This window comes from Enoplosus armatus, chromosome 19 (genome assembly GCF_043641665.1).
Source record: "Enoplosus armatus isolate fEnoArm2 chromosome 19, fEnoArm2.hap1, whole genome shotgun sequence".
Classification (NCBI taxonomy): Eukaryota; Metazoa; Chordata; class Actinopteri; order Centrarchiformes; family Enoplosidae; genus Enoplosus; species Enoplosus armatus.
Genome location: NC_092198.1, coordinates 4,063,217 through 4,080,131, shown reverse-complemented (window position 1 = coordinate 4,080,131; position 16,915 = coordinate 4,063,217).

Sequence of the window (16,915 nt, the reverse complement as noted above, 5' to 3'; positions counted from 1 at the left end):
TAAGGTCCCCTTATAAGACAGTGGAGCCCCTGGAAAACTGACTGATGGAGTTAAACTAGCATTGACATTAAAACAATATAGTAACATCAACAATATAAGGAAAATAACAGATTTTCTTTTACTTACAAGTTGCTCACAAGTTAATGCATCAGTGTCCACTATTATAATACAGAATAGTGTAACACTTACAGGGGCCTCTCTGCTGCCTAATCAGTACTTATATATGCTCATTATAGCTTACTGTACTTTTATTTAAGTAAAAGTTTGAATGCAGTACTTTGTTTGATTGTATTCCATTTTGTGTTTCTACTAACTGGTACAACTTTCTGTTTGTTTTGGGGAATTGCCAAAGTGAGCTCTCTTTGTATTTCCCCTATTTTTCTCATTTTGTTTTCCTTATGTGTTAAGATTTAGTTTTTTGTAGTATTTCCTTAGAGAGCTTAGGCTGGCTCATCTAGAACTGTTGCATGTCTCACTCGACTTTAGACTTGACACATGACTTTGTGGGAAAAGCAGGCTGTTGGTTCCGAGCATCTTTGCAAGTCTTTCTCTACGGACTTTGAGTTCAGAGGAAGTTCTGCTGACCTTTGATGTAACAATTTAGCCTCGCAAGCAAGACCCTTCTTGATCAAGCAAGTAACACTTATGTAATGTCAAAATTACATTTGTGAGGAGGATGTTATATACACACAGCACTTGATGAATGCTAATTACATGCTCCACTCACAGGGAGTAATAAAGCAAGTTCCCAATGGAGGCTTTCCAAACCACTAGGCAAGCACAACTCATACTAATGAGCATGAACTAATTTGTTGTGATATTGAACAGAGGGTTGTTAATAGCAGGAGCGATCCCTCTCCCCTGAAATAATTATTCTAATCGCTCATTTCAAAGGTGATTAAAATGCTCTCACCTGGCAGTTTTTCTGGGACTACCTGCATCGGCATATGGTTTGGGACCTGTGGTCAACAGGAAGTTGCACGCTTGTTTACTCTCTCAGCTGCCCGAAATCTTTGAGGAGTCAGACCTGATGAACTGCTCTCCTTCTGGACAGGTGACTTTCGCTGCTTGCAAAGTAGGCGTCCTTGCAGACATGTGGCATAATCATGCAGCAATATGATGGAAGTGATGATGTGGAGTAATATCCTACAATACCAAAGTGACATTTACCAGCTGGGGATGGAGTTTAATGGGATCTTTGAGAGGACAGAATACAGCTGTCATCAGTGCTTTACAATGCATTCAGGAGATCCTGACATTGGATGCTCAAGGATTATACTCATAGGCCTATTTCCGAGCTGCCTTTTATGGCTTAAGTCTTAGGAAAAAGTGGTTGTCAAGCAGCCGACAGTTGCCTAAGATGAGCCTTGATAAGTTTCAGTCTGGTTTCTGCTGGTCACACCCCACGGAAACAGCTCTTCTCTGGTTCTCTAATGACATTCATATGCATGGTAATGTTGGTTCTTGTGTTGCTTTTGACACCGTGGACCACTGTAACCCGATTGAGAGACTGAAGGCCAAGTAGTTTATACTGTATCTCGATCAATACTGGATATTTGAGGGCGATACCGATAGCAATATTTTGGCAGTCTGATAACAATATCCATTGTCCATTGTCCATGCTCTTTGGTGGACAAACAGGCGACACTGTTTCTAAATGACCTTAAACTGAGTTTGGCATTTCTGTATTGTGATTTCTTGTTACTTATCGGCCGATTGACCAATGTGAATATATCTGCAATAAGCTCATATTTGTATGGCCAATTTGTCAGTCTTGTTTTAGTTTGTATGACGACGAAGGCAAAAGGCACTTCTGCCTATACTGAGAGCGGAAAGACACAAAGACTGGTACAAATGGACATTAGTGACACTTTCGGACAGTCTCTCCAGTAGTAATACTGTTGCACTCGGATGTACATAAGGAAAGTGACAAAAATAGTTGTGTAAATAATGAAAGAAAAACCTACTTATTTTCTCCAAGGATTTGAAAAGCCTTTTCTGCATTTCCTTTGGTAAATATACACAAGAAAAAGGTCCCTTACTCTGCATGTGTAACCCAGAACCCTGCTGAACATCACATGCTGTGGTATTCAATTAGGGATATAAGCTATACTTTGAAGAACAGGACTGGTAGATCTATGGTACATTACTTATGGCACAATTAACAGATGATTTTCATTTGCAACTTCAATCACATCATATAAGAAGATGTATCAAAATATGAAATATATATATATTATATTAAAACTTTATTAAATATATGTAGTACATTAGGATGATACCTTCTCACTGTAACTCAGAATACATGCCTGTTTTACTCCCTTTTTTAAAAACTTACAGTCACCATATGATTGTCTTAAATTGACAAGCTTATATAGGAACATAATCAATTAAGCGATGACAAAGATCAATTCATCAAACTTGCTTGTGTTGGCATTTGTCTGCATTTGGTATTTTTGCCCCAGTCTCTACAAGGTGATGGAAAGTCAGACGTTGACTCTTGACCAACATGTGAAGTGTTTGGTTCCATCCTATTATTTCCACTTGAGGAACATTGCTAATCTTAAAATCTTGTGTCTCACGGTTAGATGGAGATGAACATGCATGCTTTTATTTCACTACAACTCCCTTTCTACCTGTAATAGCAAACCAGACATCCCTGGATCCCATATAAGTGGTCCAGAATGCTACTGCAAATCTTTAGACCAGGTCCTCAAACAGCCTCATGTGACACAAAGTACTACTTACTGTAAATCCTTGCACTGTCTCATGCACAGTATCAATCAGTATGTTATGTGTTCTCATGGCCACAGGGTGTTGCTGGTGCTCTTCCAACAGCTGGCCTCTACTTCAGATGAGCCTGATAGTGATCAATCACAGTTCCCTCTTTTTCTCCACTTATATAAGACCAGTATATTTCATCTGTTTGTGCACCACTATACACAGGAATTTCTTACAATTAGAATGCATTCATTTATATTCTTATGTCAGCAGTTTCCTCCGCTAAGTCGCATGATTGATTACGGTTCACTCGTGCAGCTGATGAACATTTGTCTTGTGTTTATGGCTTTTAAGTGCCACAAGCGCTCCAGGTTGGCGTTATGGATATCTCTGTCCCCGAAAAGACCTACATTGTTTAATTAGAGTGGAGGGAAAAAAGACTACTGTTTGCAAATATCCACCCGAATCATTTTCTATAAGTGGAGCAGCTCCTACCGCTGCACCCCCGACAAGTAAACACTGTAGACACTGGGGACCACTGCAAAGTCATTTTGCAAAATCATTTTAACTTTATCTAAATGCTCCGTTCACTTATGCCAAATTTTTTTGACGGATGAAATATATCACTAGAAAAATAATCCCACAGGCTAATTAGTATTAGTTTCTGAAGTGTGTGCACAGCTGAATACTCAATGGAGCCCCAGTGTGAATCAAAGGGCTACACCTGAAAGACTGGCTTAAATCCTATAGAAGGCTCTGTAAGGACTGTAGCAGTGGGACTATTACAGACGAGGCATGTTCAAAGCCCAGGTAGAAATTAATGCATTATTTGCCTGAGAGCTGATGTGAATCAGGATTGCCACCCCAACCCCTATACCTCCTGTTCAGCAGGTGACAAAGCAGCTCCGGCCCAGCACAGTTGGTGGTGGCTGTATCACCGAACAGGCCGACTGCTTGGCAACCAACTGAGAGTGACCTTTCTGTATTGTTCCACCAAGACTCGGATCCATCAGACTTGATAAGTGGCCGAGAGGGGAGAGCGCGGGGGCCCATGCTGCCTTCCCCTCCCATCCTAACCCCCCCCCCTGCACACCCACCCACCCAAAAACGCCTGTGCGATGAACCCTCCCTTGTTTCTCATGTGGGATAATTTATCCACCCAGGTTTATCTGAAGGGAGTGGCTGACCTTTCCATTTTGAGCACTAATGTTACCTTTTGGGTGATTTTTAGGGCATGCGTTGGTGTGTGGGACAAGATACCTGCCTGGTGGATTATCCTCTGACAAGCTGGGTGTTTAATATTTCCAGCTCTTATTTAATGAGGTAAAAAATATTGCTCTCAGCTGCCCTCTGTTTTCATTACTTTCTACTACGGAATTTACTTTTATTAAAAAAAAAAGTTCAAAGTCTTGAGGCAAATTACACCCATTTTTGATGTCACAGGTGTAATATTTCATGTTTTTTCAGAAATGGTGCACTGCACTCAAGCTTTCCAAAACAGGCTGAATTTATCCTCCTAAGAGATTATGGAGACAGTTTTTTAATTGTTTCTTTTTATTTGGGTAAATTATTTGTTGCGTTAAAGGTCCCATATCATGCTCATTTCAGCTCTATATTTTTATTCTGGGCGTCCACTAGAGTAGCTTTGCATGATTCACAGTTCAAAACAGTCCTTATGTATCTTCTACTTCATGCAGCCCCTCACTTCCCCGTCTGTCTGAAACAAGCCGTTTTAGACAAACTGAACAACCTCCAGAAACCTGAAGAGTAGTCCTGAGCAGAGCGCTCCAATAACTTAGACAGACTGAGCTGGTGGATGACTTGGTGGGCGTGCTGTGCCTGGAGCAGATCACCTGCTGGGGGCGTGGCTGAGTGTGGTGGCTGTGTTGTTGTGACATCACAACTTTATGGAAGTCCTGACAGCTCGTTTAAAGGCACAGTGTCTGAATACGGGCTGTGTGCATTTCTCTGTGGACTGAGCGTTTTGATACCTTCTCAGTATTTATACAGCATCTAGATATGGAAATCTTACTTTCTACAATATGGGACCTTTAAAGTTTAGTTTAGTTTTTTGACATTATAAGAAGGGAGACATTATATCACACACCTACAAATGGCTATAATGTCCAAAACCTATTAACATTGAGTTAAAGATAATAAATGTATTACTTCAGATGACTAGGTAGTTCTATCATTCACTTTCCCCAGGATCTTTTATACAATGCTCTCTCCACCAGACTACTATCTTACAAACAGCCAAGATAACTAACAGAGGGTTTTTAATATCTAAGACAACACTGCTCGTAGTTAGCTTGAATGTCCAGCATTCATAAGTCTGAAGCTGAAGAAATGTGACCACATTGAGCATAATGAGTATCAGCCAATTCTTTCTTGAGAGGCTTTGTTTGTTTTTATTTCTTATATATATATATATATATGCATTTAGCTCAGTGCAACAGTATGTTTTTCAAGGGAATCAATCATATTTAAACAAATTGCAAAACTGTTGGATGGTATCAAGAGTTGTAGATTGTTCTCCAAAGAGCTCCCGTGGGATCCATCTCGGTAAACACTACATTTCATCCGGAGCCACCAGCTTGACAGGCCTGTCTGCGGATTTGTTTTGGCTTTGGAGTATATGATTATGGAAACAAATCACTGGTACACAGTGGTTCAAAGCCGAAGCGGTTTTACACTCATTTAAAAGCTTGGTGTTTTTATTGGAAACATAAGAGGTTATCATAGGCTCATATAGCCCGTGACATCATCTCAAAGAATGTCTGGTAGCCAAGTCTTAATATTAAAGTTACGACTGCTCCCACAGAGTTCCTGATAAAGACTCATTTATCAAACCTATTTTACCTGGCTGTGTCCTCAACAGTGCATCCAAAAGGGCGTGTGGAAAGATAAGATTTTTCCCAGCTTTTTTGTTGGTTTGCTACACATACAGCTGCTTTCCATAAACAGACAAGTTAGTACAATCAGTTATTCCTGGCATCTTCTCCTTTTGGTACTCTGAACACTTACCCAGTCAAGAGTCTGACACTGTGATAAAGACAGAGCCCTTTGCCAAGGAAGCAGCCAATGCAGCAGCACATCAGTGTTGTGCATCAAAACGCCTGGAGGAGTGGGATAAGGTAATGTCCGTACCCTTGAGCAGGCGGACAGTATCAAGGCCAGAACACAGAGGAGCAGAGTCTGGCAGTCTCGAGAGGGGTCAGACAGGGATCAAGGGCATTCTTGTTATTTGTGATTATTCCTCCTAGTATCTGCAGGACTGCTTTTGGAGGTGATAAGACACAGCAAAAAAAAAAAGGACAGTTTTAGAGACGCTCCTTCTCAACTCAGAAGAAATTGTTACAGTGCAAGGAAGGTGTACAACCTTTCAGGGATTTAGGGGGATTATGGCCACCCCTTAGCACCATCTCTCTGAAGACAGACTTTCACTCCAGCATCTGTGCAACTCCAGGGAGTGTTCACGTGACAAGTATGCAGGAGAAAGTCCATTATGCATGTGACTTGAGTTGTGAAGTGAGAGAGTTATTTCGGGGGTCACGTTCATTTTCTGCACAGACAATATTAGGTGACAGGCTGTTGGAGCACTTTCAAGACTTGGATGGATATGAGAATCTAGTGATTGAATCAGGACAGAAGGTGAACAACTGAGATTGAAAGAATTTGCATTTGGAACCAAAAGCAGTGCAGGGGGGGCTGCGTGGGTGGAGGTGTGTTGTTGAAGGTACCGGCGAGACAATGTAAGACAATCCAGGAAGTTCAGTTGGAGTAACAGATTATAAAGCGTAAAAATACTTATCGGATGCACAATGCTTTGTGATACTCAAAGACGGGACTTTACAACTCGGCAGCCATTATTTTATCTTTCATCACAACAATGGTGAGGTGAACAGTGAACAGTCGCTCACTTTACAGTAAGTAATCCACCAGGAATGTCTGCTTGCATGTATGTGTGGCCAAACGCAGCGCCTTGCCGGATGACGTTGCGTTGCAGCCAAAGTTGAACCTGGTTTTTGCCACAGCCCCCATCGGCCTCCCCAATGCGCCACCAGACTGGCTGTGTTTTTTTTTAATGCAGTGCTAACGTTGGTCTGAGCAGACTAAGTCAAGCTTTGATGCATTTGTTGTAATGAGTCTGAAAGTGTCTGTAAAACACGCAGTTTATGTTAAAATAAATCACTGACAATGTGAGATTTAACGTTTGATCGTGATCAGCACCATTTCAACTCTCTTGATTCTCTTATGCTTTGATTAATTATTCAGAGTTGTTGAATGTCTTACTGCAGTGAATATACACTGTAGCCAGAGCTAGTTGAGTTAAGAATGGCTATATACTATAAGAGCAGTCCATTTATATATTAACACTAAACATTTTATGTGCATTAGTTCTCTCAACTTCCTAAATAACAATTACCATCTAATTTGCTGACGTGAATTCAAATGAAATGTGGGGTTACACTGCACAGACGTCAGAGTGACTGAGGGGTTTGGAGTGTTTCCAGAGCTCTGCAGCCCAGCATTTATCTCCACATGGCTCTTTTGCAGCTGAGGAGACTTGTGGCAGCTGCTTAGTTTGCCCCTACCTTGGCATGGCTGATGAACTGTGACAGCTGATGTCTGAACAACCAGTCAAAGAAACTGCCTGTAATGAGGAGTCTGCTGCTTGAGAGACAGATGCCATTATATTTCGGATAAAGTTATCCCCTGCTCTGCTGGGGCCGTACTGGCTCTGGCAGGCTCAATGTGCCGGTGGCTGTCACGTGGGGGTTATTCTGAGATCACTTAAGAGTTTGTTTTTCTGAGGGGGGGGGCGGCAAATATCTTGGCCCTACCTACACGTGGGAAAATGTGGCTCTACACATATAGCTTCATAGAAATGGCAGAATCTCACTCAATCTCACTTTGGCCTGTTTCATCCACAGGCAGCTGGCCATTCAAAGCCAGACTGTGTTGACTTAGACAGGAATCAGTCTTGGCTGGAGTTGTACTTGGACTCCTTATTGAAAAGCTACATTTCCCACTGGTTTAAAGGTGACTCAGCTTTGTTAAAGCGAGTAATGTTCTAATCTCCATACTCATGCTAAGTTTGTATTTTGAAATGGCTGATTCGAAAACCAAGTTTCTGAACTTCACTCCACAACACACCTCCCACTGGTGCAGATGGCAGAAGTTACAATTTAAAGGCCCAGCTATTTAGTATTGAACTTCCATAAGTAGGGCTAGTATGAGAGACAGATTAAAAAAAAGAAGAATCAAAATAGACGCAGCAGAGGCCGAGACATCCTGCCCTTAAGTCCTTAGTTGTAGGGTCAAGCTCCATAATGCAAACCTAAACCTCCCATAATGCAATTCAGCAACGTCCTTCGTTAGACCCTTCCTGCCTACATTATTGTATTGTATTGGTACTTCTTCCACTACTGCCTAGCAGTGGCCTTGATACTCTGCCATAGAAAAGAAAGTACATCATATCATACACATCACACTTTCTTTCTTGTCTTGTTCCACAATACATTAAGCCAACCAGATATCTCACTGGTTTTCTTGCTGTAGCGAGGGTCAATTCCCCCCAGCAGGTCATCAGCTCCAGGCACAGCACGCCCACCAAGTACAGGGACACTCATCCACCCGCTCAGTCTGTCTAAGTTATTGGAGCGCTCGGCTCAGGACTACTCTTCAAGTTTTTGGAGGTTGTTCAGTTAGTTTAAAACGGCTTGTTTCAGACAGACGGTGAACGGAGGGGCTGCATAAAGGGCCTGTATAAGATAAATAAGGACTTTTTTGGACTGTGAATCATGCAAAGCTACTCTAGTGGAATCTCAGAATAAAAATATAGAGCTGAAATGAGCATAATATGGGTCCTTTAATGACTGAATTGTGTGTGATCCTGTGTGCTTGTTGTTACAGCAGTTGTGAATGTCTCTACTTCTTTCGCTTTTAGATATTCACATAAAGTACATTGTGTTTTCCCCTGTGTATGGCATGCCCTTTATGAATAAGGTCTAGAGAAATCCTGTACCTCCAAGCCACAAACTGACTTGTTTAACATTTACTCCACATCTGCCATTAGTCAGAGCAGCCTAATCTGTACAGTTCAAAACCTTTTTAAAGCCATTTTCTTCCACTCTAAGGAGTCAAAGGTAATGTCCATACTTTCAATGTCATCTGTAAAATGTTTGTGTGTGTGTGTGTGAATGTGATGGGAGTCACCTCTTCTTGTGTGGTAGTGAGCTGAAACTTGGGTCAGATCCACTTAGTGGCAAATTTATAGTGACGCTTGAAATTAATAATGGAAATTGAGATTCATTTATACATGGCGGCCTAAGCAGGCACATCAGCAAAACTGTCAAGCAGAGGTCACATACAGCCACGCTTCCTATGGAGGAGGCCCTAAGCCAAGTAGAAAATTACTTATTTTCCAGCTCCAACAAGATGTAGTATTCCCTGGCCAGCAGCAGACATCTATTCCTATGTAAAAGCAATAGATCAGAGCTTTTAACAGAGCTTGTCAGGGCTTGCTTCTGTGGAGTTTCCTTTCACTAAACACCAGTGATTTAGTATTGCACTTAAAGGTGGGGGGTTATGAGTGACAGATTAAAAAGAAAGAATGGTCAAAATGGAAGCAGCATTACAGCTGACTTTAGCCCTATCAGAGTCATGTTTCTATGTTTTGCAATAGCCAAACACAGAAACATGACTCTGATAGTGCACAAGCTAAATGAAGTTGTTTTTCACATAATTCCACTCTTGGGGTGTAATTAATCGCATTATATTCAACCCCTGGTTGCTGATGTGAGGCAGCAAACCTTCCATTAAAATGAACTACACAAGATGTTGTATCCTCTTACAGCGTATACTATAGAAAAGCATTAGTAAATATTTTGTGTTTTTACTGTAATTTATCCTCTATACACTGTATTGTATACTGTAGCTGTTCAAATGTGCATTCACTGCTTATTGTTTTTTTCCACTCCTTCTTAATTGGGGTTACCTTACTCCTGAGAATGAATGAATGTTTTGGACCAACAAAAGGGTTTTTAGCATGCATGAAAGGCGCTATCCTGTTGCATTATGGGAAGTGTAAAAATCCAGGTTCTTTGAGGCATGACTTAAATTATGATGGCTAATATTTTACATCAGCAAAATGTTTTCGGGGATACTTGTTTCAACTAGAGGCAATTTCACAAGAAGAGTGTGAATGCTGCATTGTTTGTATGAAGAAGCAGCTGAAGGAGTATGAAAAGTTGGAAAAGTGGGAAATGGTCTAATTAGCATGAATGGGATTTAAAAGTTGAATAAAATTCATAATGTATTAAAGATGTGGAACACAGGAATGCATGAGACTCTGCAAAAGCCTTTGCCAAAGCAGAAGAGGCCAGTGCTTCAGCCTCTGCTGGTTCGGTCAAAGCAACAGTCCGTCTGTCCGCAGACACCGGCGTTGGCATCAGCCTGATGACGCATTCCTTTGGTCATAAAATGGGCTTTTCTCTGTTTGGCACGGGGTTTGAATTTCATTTATGGTAAAATGTGGCTTTGTGCCACTTACAGCTCTTTGTGATCTCTTGTGTTTCGTGCATTCTATTACAACAATGAAAGCATTTCAAATTTGCAGCATGTTGAAACTTGTTGAATGTTTATCTTCACTGCAGATAATGCATCTGAACTTGATGAAGTGATTTTTCAGCTTCTACTGCTTTAAGAGAACTTCTTTGAGAGAGTGAACATCGGCACAAATGAACCCGTTTTCGTCATACTGACAATAAAGCACACAGATAAGATTATTGTACTTTTACTTATGCCCAGCATTGCCTAGATTGTTCCATGCCAACGACTTCCTGTTTGACCTACTTGCTTCCACGCAACTTTATCATGCTTTGCTGACATTAAACTTCCCTAACATTCAAACAATGTTTACTTCTGTCTGTAGTTATTTTTACAAAACATCCTGCAGCTTCCAGTAGCTGAATAAGGTCTATAATTGATTTGCCCCTGAGCACAGTTGATCCTAGACGATACCAAACTTGACTCTTGGCCTTTCATAGTGAGTAGCAGTAAATGTTTGCAGGATGAAGACATGGTTCAAAGTTAATTTATACTTCATTATTAATTATACTTCATTAATTCATTATACAACACAGGGTTGTAAAACGAAATGAAAGCTGTCCCTTCATACAACACACAAAAAACAAAACAAAACATTTATTTACGGTGAAGTTGGAAAAGTAATAAGACTTGAAAAATGCTTGAAAAGGTGCGAAAATATCTAAGTCCTGTCTGTGTGTCAAACTGCACTAATTATCTCATCTCAATAAGCTGTGTGTCCCCAGCTGCAATCTAAGGTTACCATGGTGATGGTAACTGCTGAGTGACTCCTGACATACGGCCTAAACACACTTAAAGCGATAATTGACTCACCTCATTCGACACGCCTCAATTGATGCTCCTATGGCGCACTGCAGGCATCAGATTTGAAACGCCATCGCCACAGAACCGGCATTATTTTCGGAAAAGGTGGCTATTCATGCAAAATTGTTGTATATTACAGATACCCCCATTCATTTTCTATACATTTCTATTTGAGTAGCGTTATATGGAATGCCAACACTGTAGAACCAGCAGTATTTTGGGAAAAGGTCGCTATTTATATGTAGACAGGCAAAAGTTTGTATGCTTTACAGATACCCCCTGTTATTGTTCTACACATATTTATTTGAATAGCCTATAACGTTACATCAGGAAAGAGGGCAGCTGTTGGGTGCTAATGCTAATGAACATGCCAGAATTAAATCCCCCTTTCAGCACCATGGATAGCGCCACTCGGCAAGGCGTACCAAAACACTTGACACACATACTGTCAACATAAAAATAAATAGGCTATAGTATATGCCAATTTGTCAGACTGAGACAGTCTGCTTTGATGGACTTCTGCCTTCCAACACTGCGACTGCAGAAAAAAACAGCTTTGGTCCTCATTTCAACATCAAGTAAGGTCAAATAGACCTTAAAGAGTGTAACTAGTGGACATTTTTGCCTTGACTAGTTAACATGTAAGCTGCAACATGCATCCACTAGTTAAGTAGTTGCAATTTCTCAACAGAACAAAATCCTGAGTCCTGATTGGTTGGCATTTTTTATTTTGAACTTAAGAGCCAGTAGGAATCCCCAGTGCATGCTTTTGTGACTAGTGAGCATTTTGGTTTTCACTAGTTCAACTAGTAAACACTTGTAGCCTCACTAGTTACCTAGTAAAGTCAAAAGAATGTGCTGCTGAATCAAAATTCACACTAATAAAGATGTGAATGCGTGAATGCTGACATTACGACCGAGAGGAACATATACGTACCTGGCAGAACATCCATATTGTATGTATGCATCTAAAACATGTTTTTCAGTTTTTCCACCATACCTGTTACTTCTCCATGGCCTTTTATTCACTCAGTTCAGCCTGCATTGTTATTCCCGATCAAGTCAATGCATCTACTTTTCTTTCTATGGCCACTTTTATACTTATATAACATTCGGTGCAGTATCACTTTCTCTGCGGTTATCAATCAAATTATTCAACCAATCTGTTGTTTATCAAGGCCACATCTATACCAAACATAGCCTTACCGTCAAATACGGTGTATATGCACCTCATATGCTCGTTGTCATTGAGTTTAGTACACTGCAGCTCTCCTCTGATCCATCACCAGTGTCTAGGACCTTAGTTTTTTGCTGTACTAAATGAAGGTTAAAGCTATAAATACCATACATGACCATGTAACAGGCCCTCCCCACCATGTACCAAGGATGCAGTTGAATTAGCTTTTTAAAGCAGTGTTACTTTGACAAACTATACTGCACTTAGAGTAGTAACAATGTAATTTGATTCCTTTCCTGGTTGTTAGTCATTTGGTAAATTACAGATTTTGAAGTCATTTCCCCAACACCAACAATCCATCCTTTCCTCCCTGATGCGCTGAAAGAGGCTTAATTTCCTCTGCAGAGTGGCTCCCTCTTGGGTCATTGGACACAACTATCATTGTTTCTTATTCATATCTGTTTGGTGCCACAGTCAGCCTAATATGACTACATGGATTAAACATAGAACTCATTCAACCCAAGTCAATGTATATTTTATCCTCCACAGACAGAACATAACTGAATTACAGTTTTTCTTTGTATTTTCCCTCCAACGTCGGAGTCAGCGTTTTCATTCTGCTTTTTCATTTCCTGCATGGTCCCGCTGTATGAAAAATGAAATGAGAACTTTTACCTTACTTTTACCGAATTCAGCACAGCTTTAATTGAATTTTTCATTTCATCAAATTCAATCAAATAGCTGAAGTTGGTGGGCAACTTTAAAGTGATCTGCAGAACATGGCCAACTGCTTATATCAAAGATATTCTTACTTGTCAAGTCGAATATGTTGTTCAAAAAATCTGTTTTCCTGTATCAGTAAAACTATTAATCTACTCTGCAGCAACAGGAGTTCCAAAGTGCATTAAAAAAAAACAGGTTTGCAATGTTAACATTATGGTACTGACCTTCACTCATACGGGCATTTTTCAGCAATGATGCTTTTCACATGTAAGGTATAATCATGTAATGTGATCATGTATTTCAGAGCAGAGATTGAGATATCAGTGTGTGAAATGGGACAACATGACTCACAGAGATTTGTAAGCTCCTTTCACAAGTCCTGTCTTGTTCAATTTGTCTGCCCATTGAAAATGCTAAACTGTTCAGATTTGGTTCTACCCCTAGCTCTTCTGTTCACACGTCAGTGTCCTTGGGTAAGACACTGATCCCCAAATTGCTCCCGATGGTCTGGCGGGTAATTGTGGTCTGGCGTATAAAGCGATTTGTAGAAAAGCGCTATGTAAATGCTACCATTTACTGTATAAATGCAGCCATTTACCCATAAATCAGTACTTAGTTAACCTTTGGCAGCGATTACAGCCTCAAGTCTTCTTGGGTATGACTCAACAAGCTTTGCACACCTGGATTTGGAGATTTTCTGCCATTCTTCTCTGCAGATCCTCTCAAGCTCTGTCAGGTTGGATGGGGACTGTTGGTGGACAGCCATTTTCAGGTGTCTCCAGAGATCTCAAGTTCCGGTTCTAGTCCGGGCTCTGGCTGGACATTCACAGGGTTGTCCCTAAGCCACTCCTGTGTTGTGTTGTCTTGTGTTGTGTACTTAGGACTATTGTCCTGTTGGAAGGTGAACCTTCAGCCCAGTTTGAGATCCTGAGCACCTCAATAGCAATATATTCAAGGGCCCAAGGCATACGGTATATCTATCAATCAGTAGTCACTCAAGATTCAACACATTCTCACATAGTTTGCCGAAGCCGGCTAGCTGGGTCCAATTAATCCCTCCTACGTGTACATTTGCAAAGTGCAGCACCCTCTCAGGCCGCTTGTGTCTTTCCTTCCCCGTCATTGGGCGGGAGACGCACCACAGAGCTGAGCGTGTGGACGTGCACAGGAAATATTTCCTCTAATTATTCCAGGGCTTGTGTCGAGGAATGTAGCGCACATAAATCAGTATTTGGCAATTTCCTGAATGCCACGTGTGTGTAAGCTGACATGCAGTTGACTCGCTGCCATTGTTTTTCTCCGTGCATGGAAGGGGTTCCATTTGTCTATTATAATGACGGGGGTCTCAACGGGCCTTCTGTGAATAAAAGTTAGCATATCGTGTCACTGTGTGCATTTACTTGATAACATGATCATGAGTGCAGATAGGTATGACCAACAAGTGCTTATCTCTGTGCGAAACACGCCATAGCCACAGTCATATCTCTGCTGTGTATGACTATAATAAATACCATATCACTGGAAAAGAATTGCGATTCCTTCACAGATAAGCAATAGCAGAGATCTCCAGCTGGTGCTTTTTGCATGCTGCAAACCTGATCGAAGACTTTGAACCTCAGATTCACTTCATTTATCTCGCTGCTTCGCACTGTGAATGTATTACTCGCAGGTTAAACTAAATCAAACTCTCCTTGTGATTTCCCATGTCTTCAGGTTGTATTTAACTGTGTGGTCTCTCGTTGATAAATACACAGAGCGAGTAACAAACCGACTGACTCGTAGGGTACTGATTGTCATTGCCAATGTCATTGAAGACACTCGTTCTAAATACCTAAGCATCCTCGGGGATGCTTGGGTGAGCCCACAAAACGACAGATGCTGTTATTAGGATTTTAACCACTTCTGACATTTTGTCAAATCCTAACAACGCTGACTTGCTTTTGAACAGGAAAAACTGCATTAGCAGGAGCCAAAATGAGCCAGGAGGCAAGATAAAATCAGAGCATCTCCCTGTTTGTATGAAAAGAATCGCTTTCTTGTGGCGGACATGGAAACTCTAACGAAGGATTAGATGAAATAATTTAGAGGACTGCGGTTTACATTGTTAGGTAATCCATCCTTTGTTTTGCCTTTAAACTGGTAGAAATGTTCCAAGAAGGGAGACGGGGCGACTTTGTTTGTAACGTTTCAAATTTCACAGTTTGAGGAGACTTTTCATTATGCAGCTACAAAGGCAGCTGAAAGGGGAGCAGCAGAGATGGAGACAGAGTGTCCTATCCACTCCTTTGGTATCAGGACATGAAAGGAACACAAACATGACCACCCATTCACTTGGAACAGACCTAAGATGCGACCTGCATGCAATGTCTCGCTCAAAATCCATTTTTACCGGTGAGTGACAGCTCCGAGGAAACCCTCCTGCAGCTACACATTTTAGGGTAATCTTGTGGCTGAATTTTAGAGGGCAATCAAGAGCGAGCATCTCTTTTTACTCATAAATGATGACTGAAAATGAACACGGGGAAGCAGATCCTCATGAATAATATCATATGTAGTCCTTATCAGTTCCTGTTGTCAGTGATATTGAATTCTTCAAAGATGGATGATGTTTTATGAAGATGTTCTGCAGATTCTGAATCTGAAGTCGCCATTTGTAATCTGTGAGACTAATTGCAATGTATAAACTTTTACAAAGTGTGATTTATTAGAAAGTGGTACGCAATGATCATTTTTGCTAGGGGCCCCTCCATCAAGTTAATCCAGCTCTGTAGATGCTACATGTCAATATGACATATTAACATATCATATGGGATAATGGAACAAATTAAAAAAATTACAAAACTCGGTGAAATACTTCACCGAAATAATCAGTTTCTTTAAATGCCATGAAGACAAAACAGTGCTGATGATGGTGTAGCTGCAGTCAGAGCAGATGAGTCTTCACTCTCCCAGAAGTAATGATGATGGCGTATACAGTATGCAGGATTGTAATTACCGAACAGTGTCTGGGTCGCGCAAGACCGTGGCAGTGTGCTGCACTGAACTGAGCATCATTAACAGCCCACTCATCCCCTGTTTAAACCAAATGGTGACCGAGAGTAGTGGGCAATTTCTAAAACATACGGAGGAGGGATGTTCCCGTGATGCCCCCAGCATATTGACATTGATTACTACGGTGATTTAGCCGATGGAGATGGCTCGACCTCTGTCTCGAGCCTGTCAGCTTTTTATAGAGTGTGTTTTGCCATATGATTACAGTGAGGTTTCCCAGCTCTGAAAAGCCCCACATGGATGGCATTTTAAGTGAACTTAAATACAATACAGCATGTCAGATTCCGTCTTGGGATGTATTTGACCATGGTTGCTGCAATGGCAAGCTGTGCTGCACGCACCAGAACTTGGCTCAAGGCCTTTTTCTGTGTTTTTTGTCATCCAAACTGCTGCACATGCCCAAGTTTGTATTCCAGGAAATGTGAGATGCGTTGATTTTATCTTCCCTCAATGCCTCCACAAGCCGGCGTGATTCATCTCGCACCTGCTATCCGACTGCTTCATTTTTTTTACACTTTGCCCACACAAGACATGAGCACAGCCGCTTATCGGTGCGACCACACCACAAAAGTTTGACAAACACAGCAATCAAAACAGAAAGTTCACTGATATTTTTGCTGGTGGATAACATGCTCAAAAAGTGGAGCCTGAGTTTCAAAGACGACAGATTTGTCCTATTTTTTACTTATTGGTGGTTAGTCATGAGAGGCCTTGAACCATTGAAATCCAGCTCATCCTGATATGAACTCATTTGAGGAGACATGATGTTCAGGTCCTGCTGTGTTTCAGTATTCCCACTAAGCCATTTGACACAGCCATCTAGCT